This window comes from Oryza sativa, chromosome 11 (assembly GCF_034140825.1).
Source record: "Oryza sativa Japonica Group chromosome 11, ASM3414082v1".
NCBI classification, from domain to species: Eukaryota; Viridiplantae; Streptophyta; class Magnoliopsida; order Poales; family Poaceae; genus Oryza; species Oryza sativa.
Window position 1 is genome coordinate 6,320,722 of NC_089045.1, and position 14,156 is coordinate 6,334,877.

At 44.8% G+C, this 14,156-nt stretch overlaps 1 long non-coding RNA gene and 1 other non-coding gene across 2 annotated transcripts; both read left to right on the forward strand.

Annotated features, from left to right (window-relative positions):
• Positions 1-1,984: 1,984 nt before the first annotated feature.
• LOC4350093 (uncharacterized) lies at positions 1,985-6,769 on the forward strand. Its single transcript, XR_001541287.3, has 7 exons — positions 1,985-2,790; positions 2,864-2,974; positions 3,119-3,343; positions 3,899-3,954; positions 4,471-4,564; positions 4,669-4,772; positions 4,886-6,769. It is a non-coding gene; the product is annotated as an uncharacterized lncRNA (long non-coding RNA).
• A 541-nt stretch (positions 6,770-7,310) lies between these two features.
• LOC112937243 (small nucleolar RNA Z247) lies at positions 7,311-7,449 on the forward strand. The gene has a single exon (XR_003239758.1). It is a non-coding gene; the product is annotated as a small nucleolar RNA Z247 (small nucleolar RNA).
• The last annotated feature ends 6,707 nt before the right edge of the window (positions 7,450-14,156 follow it).

The window sequence follows — 14,156 nt, forward strand, 5'->3', positions numbered from 1 at the left end:
ACAAGGGGGTTAAAATAAACTGTGTATCCATGATTGCCAAATTGGTTTATCTGCTTCTTTTACTCTATGCAAATGCAAAGTAAATTCATACTTGAAGTGTGATTTCCATTTACCAAAATGCACTTACACATCGTTAAAGATGAGATCATTTCTTATGCTCTATAAAGAAAGGGTGGGAGAAGCTACTTTTTGCTGTAGATATCATATTCATGAAGTTCAAACTTATGTTCCAGTTTATGACAACGAAGTGCCAGCACTGTTGAGCACAGGGGCAAGTGAAAAAGGGATGCAAAGAATCATCTGTGGTTAATGTGTTGCATGTAACACATCTGATTCCCCCTTGGGTGTTGAAGTGTTCTCTTGGTAGCAGATCCTTTGTGTTTAACCTATCCATTAATAATAACCAAACAAAACTTTCAATTTGAGTGTGCATCTGCTTTTCCAGATAAGGGTGATGGGAACTTCTGGTTGAATATGAGCGAAGAACAGATCATAAACTCTTTTTGATTGATATTGATTTGAATTCCAATGATATGTCCACTGATCCAAGAGATTACCGAAATTCAATTCATGTAAAGTATTGCTCAGGTGCTGCCATTGTTGAACTGCTTGAGTAGTTTTTTTTTTTTTTTTTGGGGGGGGGGGGGTTGAAAAGCTTACTCCAGATTAACCAGTTCTTTGAAACCCTCGAAAGAAATATCTTCATTCTTTGCAAGTGAGAACAGAATGATCAATTCTTCTTGCAAGATTCTGCCATTCCAGTTGTCTTTTCAGAATAGAGCTGTCTCCAATGGCCAATAGCAACAGATGTAATGGCTCTGAAAATTGGTATATTAGCCTAAACACATCCTTCCACCAGAAAAAACCCTTTCCTATGTGTGCATGGGGTGGCATGTTGGAGTGTGAATAATATTTGTTCCAGATTAGGTCTACCCTGGGCAACTCCATTTTGTTGAAATATTTTGTAGTTCCAGATTTATGACTTCTAGTCCCCTTTTTTTTCTTTGGTTGACAAACTAGATCCCAAGCTGCTAATGAATGCACCTTAGCATTAGGGTCATTTGATTTCTTCCAAAGATAATGCCTTCTAGTTCGATCAATATGCTGAATTACCTTTTTTGATAATTTGAGAGTGCACATGTAGTAAGTTGGAAGAGAGGAGAGAGAACTTTGTATACGTATGAATACAAAGTTTGTATACATATGTATATAAAGTTTATATATATATGTATACATAGTTTGTATACATGCCTAATAGAAGAACCGAAAATAAAAACCAGGAAAAAAAGAAAAAAAAAGAAAAAACGAAAAAACCGGAAAAAAACAAAAACTGTTCGCGTATTAGCTTTTCCGGTGCCGCCGTGCGCCGCAATTCCGCAAACACTTGCACCGTCGTTTATCCCTCTCTCTCAAACACCCCTTAAGAAAACAAACTCATCATTAGGGTGTCTATATTCTCGCTCTCACGGATCATTGGACTGTGGGATATATATGGTCCTCTCACCAGCTGCCACATGCAAGCAAGTTCTTCAGGTCGTACTCTCTCTCCTCATCAATCCAATCTCATTAACTCATCACAAGCATGCATATTTGTTTTTAGAGTAAATATCAGAAAACTATAACTTTAGTGACAAAACTATCAGTTTGCTGCAACATTAGTGGCATGTTTCAGTTTACTGCAACAAAAGCGTGGGAAATTATCACAAAACTATAACGTTTACGTTATATACTGCTACAATTGTCACCTATATGTATTGTTGCAGCATCTCTACTCTCTACTACTTAAAAAATTCATAGTGGTGATGGTGAAGCCAACGTAGACACGCGATCCAATATACAAACGTACTTCGACACGTTCAGAGCAAAAAAAAAACGGCGCACGCTCCTCCTCCGCACCACCGTCGCGCAATTCCTACGGATCGCATTCCGCAATAAGCGCCACCCCAATCCAAAACCTCGCCCCCCTCCACCCCACACCCGCCGCTGCTCCACGCCTCCACCACCGGTGCCCCCATCGCCGCCATCACCTCGCGCCGCGCCCCATCCTTATCGTCATGACACGCCTCCACCGCCGGCGCTTCCATCGCCGTTGTCTCCTTCCCGTCACACCCTCCTCGCCGCGACATGTCTCCACCACCGGCGCCCCCATCGTCGTCGTCTCCTCCCCGACTCCCGGTCTCCAACTCTCCATCACGTCGGCGCGCCCTCGACTGATCCCCGCCGCCGGAATCCCTGCCTCGGCACGCAATCGACCGATCCCCGCGGCGCCCTCAACCGATTCCCGCCGCCGGAAGCCCTCCCATCGCGCCTCACGGTCTCCATCACGCCGGCTCGCCCTCGACAGATCCTAGCCGCCGCCCGCTGCCCCTCCCCGGAATTGAATGGCACAGAACAAAAACACGAGCCCTCTGCGGCGATGGATTGGGAGCAGGTAGTGCCGTAGTGGCAAGGCTGGCGGCGTTGGTGCCCGGCGACAGCCACGGTAGACGGAACGCTACTTGATCTGACAAGAGTGGCGTGACCAGGCCATCGCCGCCGCTTATGCATGCCACCCCGCCTCCTGTCACCCCTACTGTGAACCTGCGATCAAGCCTCCGCCGGCGGGCACCCAAGGCTGTCGCCTACAGTGCGACTTCGCCATCCCTGCCTGCGCATGCCCTAAGCCGCTGCTTACAGCGCGACTTCACTGCCGCCGCCTGCACGAGCCCCGCCGACGCCCGACCTGCAATACAACCTCCGTTCCCAAGGCCAGGAGCAGGGGGCAGCACCGAAGGTAGACGGCACCATCAGGTACATTGCTTTGTGCCCATGCTCCTGGACGATCCTTTTCTTTAGGCAATAATTTCTGATCATCCTGTTGCAGCTACCCTGTTAGAGGCTAGAGTATTCTGTGCCAACGTCCTGTCATCCTTCTTGCGTGCCCTTGACAAGCAGGGCAGAAGATTCAACATCTGAACCCCAAAAGGAGTCCACGGTTTGTGTGTCTTATCACGAAATTCTTGATGCTTATTTCTGAGAGATTGAAGGACTAGGGTTTAATTCGGTTCATTGATGTGTTCTCTGTGCACAAATTATCTATGACCTTCATGTGTTTGATGAAATGCTTGACCATATACAGTTTCTGTTCATGATGCCAACGCCGCCTCCCATCCCTGCCATATGAGATCAATCTACCTGCAAGCTATTTCTTTCCTTTTAGGAAGAAGTAATGTGGCTACTCTCTCGGCTCTCGGAGATCTTCTGCCTAGCAACATATGCGTTGAAAAAAGGATGGTGATCAGGAAAGAGGCATTTTTTTCTAACTGAAAGCGCTTCGCTTCGACCAATATTGTTACTAAACATGGTAGGATGATTCTTGTTTTTGGTTATGTTAGTTTATATAATATGGTTTTCAGTATATATGTCTATATTCCCTTTTGGATGAAAACGATTTTAATGAAATCTATCATGGAATTATATTCTCATTTGTGAATTGTGATATGAACCAAATGTAGCTATGGATCACATTGGCATCCTAGGTCTCCTGATTATGGGCAACAAGGAAATTGTGGGCAATAAGTTTACTATCCTGATTACAACAGGATTTGCATTGTGATTGCACTAAAAAACAATAATAAATTATCGTGTTGAAATGCACAGGTACCCTGAAATAATTTTAGGCAGGCAAGGTACCAGGGTAATGTCTGGCCATGCTACAAAAGCAAACAGTCAAGTCTGATATGTATGGTCTATCATGAAATGGATGCCACTGTCTTAACTAAGATTTTAGTAATACTTATTGCATCAAAGCTCAGTTATAGGCATCCAAACTGTAGCTTTTCTCTTGCAGCTGCTATTTAAAAATTTTCTTTTACATTTAGCTACAGCTAATTATTTTTTTTCCTTTCCTGGCAAGCAGCTAGAGTTCAAGCTCCAGGAGAAGGTCACATTTAGGCAAGTTCTACAGTCTTTCAGGTAATTGATCATTTGATTTCCTTGCATATGAGACTATACAAATTTATTGTGTGTTTGACTGTATGTGGTGCCACTACCATAGGGGACGGTAGTGACATGGTGATATATTTATCAATTCTATAACAGAACTGTTGCATGGTGTTATATTTACAATTGCTATAACTTTTGTCCATCTGTATTTTAAGAGCTATTTCAATCAAGTACAATGTAGTTTTGACCATTTAACTGATTTATGAACTGTGGGAATCGAAGGTTCAGAGAATATAATATTTATTTGCTTGAGGCTTTCATGTATGCATCTCCAACTGACAACATGTGATGTGGGATATGATATTGTGCCTTACTTTCAATTTACAATACAAGTAAATACTTTATCCATTCAAATGCAGCTTGAATATATCAATAGTTTTTTTCAGCATGCATATATATATATTTCCATTGCATTTTTGTGTAATTGAATTGTATACAAAGAAAATGTTTGTTGTTCAGTATGAGTTAACCTTTTTAATATGATAGGTTGTGTGCAATGGTCAATGATGTGCAAATTGCAATGCTGCAGAATGAGAGCTGAGCCACACAGTCCATGTGCCATGCTTTTCTTATCCACTTTGTAAGCATGTGCTCCTTTAAAAAAAATTATATGATTCAGCTTGATTAACATTTAATTTGTTATTTACCTAAAAATTAATTCATTCTAATATGATATTTTTGCAGAGTTTCATGCAACCATGCTGTTTCCAACCCCTGCTGAAATGCTGAACATAAGGATGAATAATCTAATTTTATGAGGAAAAACATCTCTGGAAGTGCCTGCTTTGGTTAGTCATAGTTACTCTTACTCCATGGGTATTTTCAATTTTTTGGAGAAATGATATATAGGAAATGAAGGAAACCAGAAATAATCTTATTATTAACCTTCATTCGATTGCAGATACCTGATACAAGATGTACTAGGGAGTTACAGAACAGGTAGGAATTGTAAGAATGTCATGTGCATACTAGGGAGTTACTGTTGCAAAATTAATTGAGGTTAACTATTGACTTATTATCAAGCATACATGCATTAAAAACATAATCAAGCATATATGCATTAAAAACATATTATCTTTCTCTTCCATGGACCATGGTGTATGGTACTATGGTTCCAAGGTTTAACAGGTTACCAATATGTGTTCTTTGCCACTGCTGGATATCAGGATCAAATTAAGTAGGTATTTATTCTACTATATGGTGGTGGAGGGTAATTCTTCTAGGTCAACGGGTACTTTTCTCATTTTCTGAAAACAACACGATGATCATATTTAGTGATAAGAGTATTATGATTTGACACATTGATGCTACATTCTTATTCTTTCTTTGTGCAAACCTGGCTCAAAAGAACATATTTTAGATGAGTAGGAAGCTTGTGTTCTTCGATGGTCTGAAAGGTTAGCGGCTACAAATGGCTTGATTAAGTTTTTTAATCCCCTCTTGCTTAATTGTATTCTTTACTTAGAAACTTTAACTCAATTGACTCAAGCAATGGATGTACTTTTCTTCAGTTTACCTCAATCAATTTATGTTAGCGTGCCTTGTACGTGCACGCTTTTAATCAATAAATTTTCGCTGACTTGAAGAACTCTGTAGAGCAGCGAGCAGCAGAGGTAGGATGTTTTGATAGCAGGTGCTCAACTAAAACCCGAATTGAATCCATCTTTTGGCTTTAAACTGATGTTCAGATCTGGCATTTTGGTGCACAACATGTAGTTGGGGATTTTTTGACATTTCTTAAGTGTTTTTTCATTGAACTTGATCAACCAAAGAAACTGTATTACATCAATATTCATGACCTGTTAGTCTGAAGCTAAAGCAGAATCAGATTCAGCAAATGCGGATGTACAACTATCCAATAAGATTGATCGAGCATAATCTTGCAAGATTATGAGATAATGCATGTACAACTAAATAAAGATACAGGCTTTTCTATACTGAACTGGATTTTATGGATCATCACCCATGGTCCTCTGTACTCAAATCCTTTTTTTCTTTTTTTTAATGGCATACACCCCATGGTAAATGAAAATTGTATTTTCTTTCTTTCTTTTTACCTAAATTCATACAATCTGGATAATATATTTTATATGATCCCTTCTTATACCTGTGGCTTAGCTATTTGTATTTGTAAACCAACGATATACAATAGAAATAAGCCGGTGCGATTTGATGTTAACGTATTAATTTTTTTTCCATTTTCAACGCACGGGCACCCAACTAGTATAACGTAAAAGTTGCAGTTTTGTGATAATTTTTCACGCTATTGTTGCAGTAAACTAAAACATATCGCTAATGTTGTAGCAAACTAATAGTTTTGTTACTAAAGTTGCAGTTTTCTGAAATTTACTCTTGTTTTTAAGCACTCAGGCAGTACAGCATAATTGTTGCTATGCTGTGCGTGCGCCGATCTGGCCACATTCATCTTGCTTGATTCACTAATCTAATCATCGTAGTTTGTTTTTGTTGTTCCAGCTTTCCAGCTTTCTTTTCTCTCTTTTTTCACTATGACCAAGGAAGAGGGAAGGGCTCAAGGAGGTTCTGAGCGGGCTGCTCAGAGCAACAGCAGGTGGCAGGCAACCAGTGCATCGCAGGAGATAGGCGCACAGTGTTAGAAAGAGTTTGTTACATGTGATAATGCGCATGAGATAATAAGATAGAATTAGAGATAGATTTCTGTTTTTGAGTCTTATCTCCTCCTTTGTATGCGCCACTTTGGGAGCTTTTCCCAAACATATATTAACACGTACAGCGACCTCTAACGAGGTGAGAACACTTCTGCCAATTCACATATATATGGTATCACAGCCAAACACCCACGCATAAGATCACATCTACCACAATGGCGAGTTCCTCCAATTCCACCACCAATCCGCTCTCTGGCCAAGCTGTTCTGGAGAAGCTCACAAGGAATAATTTCATGCTATGGAAAACACAGATCCTTCCTATGATCCGTGGTGCCCGCATGCATGGAGGGGTACCTCACCGGTGCGAAACGCGCACCGTCAACGGAAGTCGACGTCAAGGAGGGCGACAAAGTCGTCACAAAGATCAACCCTGCCTACGAGGAGTGGGTTGTTGCCAATCAACAGATGCTTGGGTTCCTCCTTGCATCTGTATCGAAGGATATCCTCACTCAGGTCGTCAATCTGGAGACGGTGGCGGAGACATGGAGTGCAATCATGACAATGCTCTCCTCACAATCCCGTGCGCGTGCGTTGAACACACGTCTTGCGCTGTCCATGACCCACAAGGACAATCTAAGTGTAACGGAGTACATTGGCAAGATGAAGACGCTGGCTGACAAGATGTCATCTGCCGACAAACCTCTCGACGATGAGGAGATGATGTCTTACATCCTCACTGGGCTGGACAATGATTACGAGCCCGTCGTCTCTTCCCTTGTCGGCAAGGCGGAGGCAATTCCAGTTGTTGAGATCTATACTCAGCTTCCCAGTTTTGAGAGCCGAGCCAAGCTACGACAACAGGCGAACGGATCCTCCGTCAACAGCGCAAGGCATGGAGGTAAGGGAGACGGCTTCACCGACAACAGCCCCTTCGGCAACACCAACTCCTTCCGCGCTCGTGGCAACAGCGGAGGCTATGGTGATCGCGGTGGCCGGGGGAGAGGAAACGGAGGCGCGCACTTCTCCAACAAACCATGCCCGACTTGTTAGCTGCGCAGCAAGATTGGACACGTTGTAGCAGACTGTTGGTATAGGTATGATGAAAATTTCATTCCAAATTCAAAAACAGCAGCTGCGGCTTCCTATGGTGTCGATGCAAATTGGTATATGGACACCGGAGCTACCGATCACATCACGGGAGAGTTGGACAAGCTGACGACGCATGAGAAGTACAACGGCAAAGAACAAATTCATACGGCAAGCTATGCAGGTATGGACATTAAGCATGTTGGTCACTCTATTATTCATACCCCTATGTGTAATATTCAATTGAGAAATATCCTCCATGTTCCTAAAGCTAAAATGAACCATGTCTCTGCTCATTGCTTAGCCGTTGATAACCATGCCTTTGTTGAAGTTCACTCTCATTCTATTGCTATTAAGGATCAGGTCACGAAGAATCTTCTTCTTAGAGGGCCATGCCGCAATGGACTGTACCTGTTGCCAACATCTTCATTCTCTACATCCAAGCAAGTTCTTGGAGCCATCAAGCCCACAATTTCAAGGTGGCATAATCGCTTGGGTCACCCATCTTTAGCTATTGTTCAAAAGGTTGTTAGTAATAATAATCTCCCATGTTTAGGAGATGTTAATGAGTCAGGAGTATGTAATGTCTGTCAACAGGCCAAGAGTCATCCGACCCTATCCAAAGTCATCTATCCTTTAGAGCTTTGTGTTTTCAGATGTGTGGGGACTTGCTCCTAAGTCTGTTGGGGGCAGAAAATATTATGTCAGTTTCATAGATGATTTCAGCAAATTTACTTGGGTTTATTTACTTAAGAATAAGTCTGAAGTCTTTCTTAAGTTCCAAGAGATGTTCCAACAATGGGTTGAGTGCCTTTTTAATCGTAAGATTATTTCTATGCAAACTGACAAGGGAGGAGAGTATGAAAAATTGCATTCCTTCTTCACAAAGATTGGCATCTCTCATCATGTTTCATGTTCCTATGCACATCAACAGAATGGTTTTCCAGAACACAAACATAGACACATTATAGAGGTTGGGTTAATTAGCTCTCCTTGCTCATGCCTCTATGCCTCTTAAATTTTGGGATGAGGCTTTCTTAGCTGCCGCTTATCTCATAAACCGCATACCCAACAACGTCATTCAGTATACTACTCCTCTAGAACGTCTCCTTGATCAAAAGCCTAATTATTCAGCTTTAAGAACCTTTGGTTGTGCTTGCCGGCCCAATCTCCGTCCCTATAATAAGCATAAGCTTCAATTTTGCTCAAAGCAATGTGCTTTCCTCGGGTATAGCAATATTCACAAAGGTTTCAAATGTCTTGATATATCAACTGGCAAGGTCTATATTTCTAGAGATGTTGTCTTTGATGACCTTTGCAAAGTTGCATGAAAATGTTGGAGCAAGGTTGAGATCTGAAATCCTTTTGCTTCCTCCTTCCTTATATCCAAATGTTGCAATTAATGGGGTTGAATATAACGATCACTGGCTTAATGCTCCTGATCATTCTAATGGGTCTTCTGAGCATATGACAGATCAACAGGAACAATCCAAAGAAGGTGCTGAAAATACTGGATAGAATAACCAAGTTACTGCAGAAAATCTTGAAGAAGATGCAGCAGATCCAGATTTCACAGAAGATCCCGGAGACAACATCTCTGATGGCTCAAATCCCGAGGGTGATACCCCTGCCTCACTTGCGCACTCGCCTGCGCTCTCATTCAACAATGACGAGGATGTCAATGGTTCGCTTACTCAACAGCAGGGGGATCAATCGTCGGCTATCACGTCCCCAATTCCTAGCAATCATGGCGATGGCAGTGAAGGATCCTTTGTGCCTACTTCGGATCCGACTGTGGCTCAGCCTACATGGCCAACTACTCATCTCCATTGAGGTATAAGAAAACAAAAGGTATACTCTGAGGAAACTTTTAAGGTATGGTCTGTTGACAACTACAGGAGAACCCCAAAATCTAGATGAAGCTTTGTCTAACAAAAGTTGGAAAAATGCTATGGATGCTGAGTTTACTGCATTGTTGGAAAATAAAACTTGGCATTTAGTCCCACCTAGTCATGGCAAGAATGTTATAGATTGCAAGTGGGTATACAAAATTAAAAGAAAATCAAATGGTAGTTTGGACAGATATAAAGCTCGTCTAGTAGCAAAGGGGTTTAAACAGAGGTATGTGATTGACTATGAGGACACTTTTAGCCTAGTAGTTAAAGCAACTACTATCAGATCTGTTTTGTCTATTGTTGTTTTCTAGGGGATGGTGTCTTCGTCAGCTTGATGTGCAAAATGCCTTCTTCATGGATATCTTGAAGAGGAGGTGTATATGAAACAACCCCCTGGTTATGAAAATAAGAGTAAGCCTCGTTATATTTGCAAACTAGACAAAGCTCTTTATGGGTTAAAGCAAGCTCCTCGAGCTTGGTACTCAAGACTGAGTACTAAGTTAGTTAATCTTGGTTGTCAAGCATCTAAAGCTGATATGCCACTGTTCTTTTATAACAAAGGAAGTGTTACAATATTTGTTCTTATCTATGTTGATGATATAATTGTAGCAGTGACTGCATTGCTGGCAGACTTGAGGCAAGAATTTGCACTCAAGGACTTGGGAGATCTTCATTATTTTCTGGGTATAGAGGTCAGTACAACAGGTGATGGTATGGTGATGTTGTACCAACATACCCCAAAATCATCAAGATACGGTCTATGGGTATCACCTGCCGACGAATTTATAAAAAACAATGTCATAGCACTTGGCCGACTGCATTGTAAAATTTGCGCTAAACAATGCTTAACTTAAAATCGCATTGTACCAACTCTCGTAAATAAAAGGTTGTGTAACAACAGAAAAGGAGGATTTTAAAGGTATTGGGCCCTGTCCATGAGCATATTGTGAAAGCAAATATGCTTAAGTCCCTAAAGACACATGGCATGTCGCACCCGAATATAGGCTGCGAACGCTAATGGACTTCGGGCTGTGAACGCTAATGAGCATCGGTTCAAAACTCACTGATACCTTTTAAAAAAATAACGTGAGATAGTGTATCGTCTTCTCCGCCGCTTCATCTTCCTCGAAAATTCCTTTTCGTGCACCTGTTCATCAGTCGCCGCCACCGAAGCTAGGGTTCGCCCTCCACACTTGTTCAGCCACCAAATCGCTTCCAAATCTCATCACACACAAGTGCCTTCCATCCCCTTCCATTTTCCATCCTCAATACCCCATAAGAAAACTTAATCAGAGCTTTCCCCATCTGTAACTCCCCGATTTTCGTTCGGGAATAAAAATCAATCAACAAATCATTTCTAGAAATTATATTAAAATTTAAAGCAATTTCACCAAGTGAAATTATAAAGGGAATTAAAAATTTATTTTAAAAATCATGGCCAGGATATTTTGTAATATTCTTTGTGCCCTAATGACCTCTCTGAATTTTTCCGTGAATTTTCGGAGCTCAAGTAATATTTTTAAAGTCACAAAGTTCATTAACTCAATTAAAATAAAAAGAAAACCAAATAAAAACTCTCCCTCCCCTCCCTTTTTGGGCTCGGCCCAGTTTTCCCTCCCATCGGGCCGGCCTCCCTTCTCTCTCTCCCTTAGCCCGCTAGCGAAGTCTGCTTTGCCCCTCCTCTCCCCGAGCCGCCGATAGGTGGGCCCCACCTGTCGGGCTCTCCTTCAACCTCCAGCCCGAGCTAGCAACCGCCATGGCCGCCCGAGCAGCCCACGTCGCCGCCGCCTCCGGCATCACGCGCCCTCTCCCGTGTGGCCCGGACAATGCCGCCCCTCCCCTCCACCTCACCGCCCACGTCGCCTACCCCGCTCCGTGAAAACCGCCACCGCCAACCTCCCCACGATGCCACCCACGTCGCTAGCCGTTGTCGTCCAAATTCGCCCTGGCTCGGCTCCCTCTCGCCCCCTGGAGCTATAAAAACATTCCCCACACCTCCCTCTCTCTTTTTCCCCAATTTCCCCAAGCTGTTGCGCCCTCTAGCCGCTCCCTTGCCGCGAGCCTGAGCTCCGCCGCCCGTCGGCGTCCTCCAACCACGTGCCGCCGCCGCCCCTGTCCTCGCCACACTGCGTCGTCGCCACCACCGGCTTGGCCGTGCCTCGCCGCACCCCGGGCTCCGCTCCTTTCCCCCGTCCATTGTCGGAGCACCACTACCACCACCACACCTGAGCCGCCTCACCTTCACCGCCTCCAGCCGCACCTCGTCACCGTCCTAGCCGTCGGCACGCCACGCGACAACCTCCACCGGCTTCCCCGCTGCAAGGGAAAGCCAGGCCGCCGCCTCATTTCTCCCATTCGTCACCGGAACCACCTCCCCACCGCAAACCCGAGGTCGCCGCCCTTTTTGCCGCCTCCGGCCGCGGTTTGGCGCTACTCCCGATCACCTCTCGCCACACAACCGCCTCTCACAGTGTCGCCGCGTCCTGTTGTACCCCGGTTGCCGCTCCAAGCCATTGGAAACCCGCCGGAGCTCCATTCCCCTCACGCGCCGGTGAGTTCCATCGCCTCTCCCCTCCCCGGCTAGCGATTCCCGCCGCCTCAAGCCATATCTCCCCCTCCTAACCCCTCCTCCACTTTTGGCAAGTCTCGAGCGAGCCCGGCCACCCCTCCGCGTTCGCCGGTCATCGCCGGAGCTCCGCCGCGCCGTCCCGTGGTCCCGCGGACGCCGCCGCCCCCCGACCGCTCGCCGTCGTGCCCTCTTGGCTGCCGCCCCTCGTTGACCACCCCATCCTCTCCCTCTATCTCCCCTTCGCTGGCTGCCCAGTATCGCGCCGCCATCGCTGGTGGTTGTCCGGCCGGGCCGTCGTTATCGCTCCCGCCGCGCATAGCTCCCTCGCCGCCACCGGCTGGCTGCTTCCCCTTGGTCTCGGCCATGGCCGATCTGGGCCGTCGGATCGGCCTCAGCCTCCATCCGGGCCATCCGCGTGGCATCCCATCTTGGCCTTGCGTCGGTGCCCGCGCGGCGCCACGTGGGCGCCACCTCCGCCCGTTGTCTGCCGTGGCCGCCACGTGGCTGCCGCGTGCTCGCGAGCAGCGTGCTTGTGGACTCGGTCCACCATGCACCCGTCTCCCTTGAGTCACCGACAGGTGGCGCCCGCTTGCCGACGCCACCTATCCCTCGGATGACATCACAATTCATTTAAAATTGTGCAATAATTCGAGTAATAATTATAGAAATTCATTTAAATGGCTCAAAACTTCTAAAACATAACTAATTCATACGAAATCCAAATTGGGCCATTCAACTTGCAAAATTCATCCAAAATTGAGATCTACATGTTTGTTTACTTTTCATGTACTGTTTACTTGGTTTTTATTAGTGTTTTTTCTCGTTTTGCATGCCAGCGTGTAGATCTCACTATTTCGGAAGATCGCGTTCGCGAGGATCAGTGTTCGGAAGATTATTTTGAAGAAGCAAGGAAAGTCACACATTACCCTTGAGAATTTTGAGCCTACTTTACAAATGTTTTACCATTTACAAATAAATATGCATGTTTTGCTGATTACATGGGATTAGGGTTTACCTATCTGATTGCTAGTGCCATATTATTTGATATCTGTCCTTTGTCAACCTTGGGTGATAAATCGACTAGCTTGTATTTCTATGATGACCTAGCTGGAACTATATGCTTAGCCATGCTTAAGCATCTGATGATGGGATAATTACATTATTACACCCCTTAGTATCATGACGAGCTACGCGCTCGAGACATCCGGCCATGTTTCATTAGTCGTAACTATTCAACTAAAATGCGACAGAATGGTAGGCTATGGGTGCATGGTTTTGCTAGTCGCACCCATGGCAATTAAGGACTGGTTCGCGGGATGCACTGGAAGACTTACAGCGCTTGCCACAAGCGGGAATGGGTAACTACCTGACTTGAAGTATAGCTTTCCTCTGGCTGACTCATCTAGGCAAGGGTGGGCATGATGGAGCGGGATGGGCCCTGTGACAGCCTTTGTCACTTCCGGATTCACCTAGGAACGAGAGGGGACTGCCCGCTGCCTGTTGAGGAGTGGGGGTGAAACCTGAGGTGTTGTGTGCTTGGTCAGAGGGGGTTATATGAAGGGTCTTGTCACAATCACTCGACATGGTGACGTGTCTGGCCAGGCGCGGTGACATGCCGGTGGATTGTGTCTTGTCTGTACAGTTGTGCACCTCTGGCCAGAGTAAAACTTTTCGAATAGTCGTGCCTGCGATTATGGGTGATCAACCAGAATCACCGTGATTTGTCTCACACTTAATGAATCGACTCAATGCACTGATTAGTTCAGGTGGGAATGGTTGGGCCTGTTCAACATGGTGTAGCGTTGATCAGTGGAGATTTAATGTTACTTTAATTACGCAACTGTTTTATTGTTTTGCTCAATAAAATGATTTGTAACCGTCTTTATGCAAATAGCCACAAGCCATCCTTGTATCCCCTTGCACGTCTGCATCATTGGTGTGGCTTGCTGAGTATGGTGGTTGTACTCAGCCTTGCTATTGTTCCCCCCTTTTCAG